This window comes from Rhincodon typus, chromosome 21 (assembly GCF_021869965.1).
Source record: "Rhincodon typus isolate 14 chromosome 21, sRhiTyp1.1, whole genome shotgun sequence".
Taxonomy (NCBI): Eukaryota; Metazoa; Chordata; class Chondrichthyes; order Orectolobiformes; family Rhincodontidae; genus Rhincodon; species Rhincodon typus.
The window spans coordinates 16,346,019-16,350,782 of NC_063352.1; positions in this window are offsets into that span (position 1 = coordinate 16,346,019).

The window sequence follows — 4,764 nt, forward strand, 5'->3', positions numbered from 1 at the left end:
CATTCATTCCAAAAGCAAGAAACAAATGAGTAAAGTCAAGTAGGGTCTTTGGCTGTAAAGAATCTTCAAAAGTTAAAAATAATACACTTGGATAGAATATTAATATATCTAAGTAAATATTAACAGCCAGTCCAAAAGGACTGACTCTCAACTTTGGAAACCAGTTTGCAGATCAGTGATACTCTCCATTTATTCACCAGTGGCATTTTGCTGTTTGTGTTGTACTGTTCTGTGTTGATATCTGGTTTAATGCCGGTTATATAGAATGCAAAAGACTGGGGTTATTCTCAACACCTTCAATGTGTTATATTGAAATATTATTATTTATGGGAGCTGACTGTGCACGATTTGTCTGTTGTGTTTGCTGCATTGCAACAGTTAGCTACTCTTCAAAAAGTCTTTCATTGGCCGCAACCGGTTTGGGGGTTTGGGATATTGTGAGGCCAATGCAAGCTGCTGTACATATGGGAAGGTGCCATATACATGGAAATGTGCCATATACATGGAAGGTGCCATATACATGGAAAAGTGTTATATACATGGAAAAGTGTTATATACATGGGAAGGTGCCATATACATGGAAGGTGCCATATACATTGGAAGGTGCCATATACATTGGAAGGTGCCATATACATTGGAATGAATTATTTTTTTAGAAAAACACAGCATGACTGCGTTCCATGCATGGTAATATCATTATCAGCACATGTGCTGCTCTCGGGGGTGTTAAAGAGGCAGGACAGAGGCTAAGGCCCCAATTGCAGTGGGATACAGGCTAGCGCCAAGAGTAGAGGTAGGAGTGCAGTGGTGAGGGCAGGCCAGGAGTGTGAGCCTAGGAGCAGGAGTCTGCACTCAATTGAGTTTAGAAGGATGAGGGGGTATCTGATTGAAACTTACAGAACGAGAGGCCTGGATAAAGTGAACATGGAGGAAATGTTTCCACGAGTTGGAGAGACTAGGACCTGAGGGCACAGACTCAGAGTGAAGGGATGCCCTTTAGAACTGAAATGAGGAGGAATTTCTTCAGCCAGAAGGTGGTTAGTCTGTGTAACTCATTGCCATAAAAGCCTGTGGAGGTCAAGTCGTTGACTGTATTTAAGACAGAGATATATAAGTTCTTGATTAGTAAGGGGATCAGGGTTACATGAAGAAGACAGGAGGATGGGATTGAGAAATATATCAGCCATGATTGAATGGTGTAACAGATTCAATGGGCTGAATGGCCTAATTCTGCTCCTAAATCATATGGCCTTCTGGTCTAAGCTGCTGCTTATATCTCAAAGTCACCTTCAGCTTTCAGCTCACAGTTCACAGCTCCAAACATATATTTTTGCATATATTTAAAGAAGTTCTCATTGTACGTTATTATATGACTTTGCTAGTTTGACCTCATGGCTTATTTTCTGCTTCTTTATTATTTTTGGTTATCTTTTCTTGGATTTTAAAACTTCCCTGATTCTCTGGGTTACCATTAATCTTTGCCATGTTGTATGCTTTTTTCTTTTAATTTGATACTATCCTTAATGCCCTTGGTTAACTATGGTCAGTTTACATCTTTCCATTGATCCTTATTCCTTACTGGAATATGCCTTTGCTGTGATTCATGAATTATTTTCTTAAATTTCTGCTATTGTTCATCAGCCATCATTTCTGCTAAGGTCTTCCCAGTCTAATCCAGCTAATTCTGCCCACATTCCTTTGGTAGTTGCTCTTACTTAAGTTTAACACAGTTGTTTCAGACCCAGGTTTCTCACTCTAAATCTGAATGATAAATTACACCATATAATGATCATCATTCCCTACAAGATCTTTTACTATAAGATCATTACTAAACCTGCTTCATTACACATTATCAGATCTAAAATAACCTAATCATTCGTTGGATTTACAACATATTGTTCCTGGACACCGCTCCAAATACATTATAAATTCTTCCTCATGGCAACCTTGGCCAAGTTGATTTTCTGAATGTCCATGAAGATTAAAATGATACATGATTCATGTGCTGCCTTTTTTACATTCTCTCATTGATTTCATTTATTGTTGTCACATGTACCTAAGTACAGTGTAAATTTTTGTTTGGCAAGCAGTACATGCAGATCAAAGGGTGCATAGACAGACTGAGATGTACAAGGTTATGGCTGCACAGGAGGTGCACCAAGCAAGATCAACATTAGCAAAATTAACATTATTTAAAATTAGAGACATCCATTCAGCAGTCTAATAACAGCAGGGAAGAAGTTGTTCTTGAACCTGTGGGTGCATGTGTTCAAATTTCTGTATCTTCTGCCTGATGAAAGAGGTTGTAGGAGAGCATTACCGGGGTGGGAGGGGTCTTTTGATGATGTAGGCAGCCTATCTGCAGCAACGAGATGTGTAAATGGAGTCCATGGATGGGAGGTTGGCTTCCGTGATGGTCTGGACTGCGCATACAAGTTGATGTAGTTTCTCGTGGTCTATTTATTATCTGTCCTACTGTTAGGGACCTATACACTACTCCCACAAGTGTCTTTTTCCCCTTGTTATTTCTTACTGGAATCAATTCAAGATCATTTTTTGCCAACGTTTTTATTCTGTTTCATAAAAACAAAAATACCCCATAATCTCCTTTGTACCTGCACTTTTGAAAAATCACACACTCCTGAATAATCAGATCCAAACTTTGAACTCCTTGTAACTATGTCTCCATATAATAGCTGTTAGGTCACACCTATTGGTCTCTATTTGTGCACCTAAATTAATTTATTTTTTTCCAAATACTACATGTAGTTAAAAGCCATTAACTTTGCCTTTATAAGATTTTTTTCCCCTTTGACCCTATTTGCTTCTTATTTTTGTACACTGTATTCCTTCCTATCCCACTCTGGGTATCATTACCAAAATAGTTGTTCTGCAATGTAGCCATAACCTTTTTTCTTTTTAAGCCTGCGTTTCACCCCCTTCCTGACCCATCTCCTCCTTCAGTTATTATAAAGCTAGAGTTATTTGATTTACCAGATACCTGTCACTGTCACTACTCCATGACTGCCATGGAGTATGATTTGGATGTCTCCCTGCATCACTGATTTCCTTGAGAAGATATTGTCGACATTGCTTCTCAGTAAGGTCATAGAGTCATAGAGGAAATGGGAGTTTTGGCCCATCTTGTGCATACCGCCCAGTTTGCATAATTAATCTAGTCACCTTTGCCTGCATTTGGTCCATATCCCTCCATACCTACCCCATCCATGCACCTGTCCAATTGTTCTTTAAATGGCAAAATTGTACTTACCTCATCCATCACCTCCGGCAGCCCTTTCCAGATAGTCACTGTGTGAAATAATTGCCCTTCTGGCCAAGGCCAACATAATTGGCTGATAGATTAACATTGGATAAGCATCTCTTCGATGATATTACCAAACTTTTGTTACAGTCAAAAAGTTTACTTTCCTTCTCTGTTTCCAAATATCAGAATTCTAACTAAACCACAAATATTGAATCTATTTTCTAATGGGATTAATGAACAGAATTATTGGTGGCATCTATTGGATGGCACAGATATTGGTTATATTGTTATTATACCAAGAAAGATGAACTTGCAGACAATGCACTGCAACCATACAGAAGCAAAATTTATTTTATGATAAGTTAAGTGCAACAATCAATTCTGACAAACAACATAGTGTGGGCTGGATCTTTATACAGTATGGGCAACAGAAGCAACTTCTATTGCTCTGTTTCTAACCTGACTTGTGACCAAGACAATTGAGGGTAATGTCACAGAAAAGCTTGCAGCACATTTATTGCACAATGGGTTCATACTTCTGACAGAGGAGGCCTTGCCTCTCCCAACCTTCAGCCTAGAAATGCGCATTGCCTGCCATTGCAGATGCAGACCTGGGTCAAAATATTCTGGGCACGTTGCTGAAGGTCTGGGAGTTGAGAAAGCATCAGGGTAACAAGTATCTTCCCATTGTCTTGCCATTTTACACAAGTTAGAAAGCTGGTTCATGTACTGCCCACCAGCAGCTAAGCTGAAGCACATAATTGGCTAGTTAAGTCCGCTTCCTACCTGGTTGGATATTGGTGTCTGATAAAAATGGAACTTTCCTGGTATTTACTGTGTAACATGAAACTTAATGTAATGGCTATTACAGAAGTAATTAACTTCACAGGATTATAACATGGGAAAGCAAAAGGGAAGAGTTGCAAGAAACGCAGAGGTCAGGATGAGTATTGAACTAACGCCAATGGATTAGCTGGTGCCAAAATTAGCCTATTATCAGTGCATTGTTTTCAAAAACAAGATGACTTTGCTCTTAGAAGGAAATGAAAATTAACCTTCAAATGGAGGTGGGCAAGGGGACAATGGTCATCTGGCATCATGAGTAGTTGTCCCATTGCCATTGGCCAAAAGTGTTCAGAAAATTGATTGATATAGAGATAATAACCTATGCAAAGGAATACAAGAATAAATGGTCAGGGGCAGAGGGCAATCATCATCAAGCAGACCTTGTAGGCAGCAGCTCTCAATGAGTTGTCCCCAGACAGGAGTTGTCATCCAACAGCAAGCAGTTGGAAGACATACCAGAAGAGGTGGAGAAAGGCCTAGGGAAGAGTTCTCTAATATCTTGGCTAAAAAGCAGAATCCTGTCCCCAGCATTTCGATGAGACTGAAACATTCTGCACCACCAGCCTATTATCAGAGAGTCACTCCCCAAATGTCACAGTTGTATGTTCTCTTTACCTAATTAACTAATGTACTATATCTAAGCTGCTGCTCCT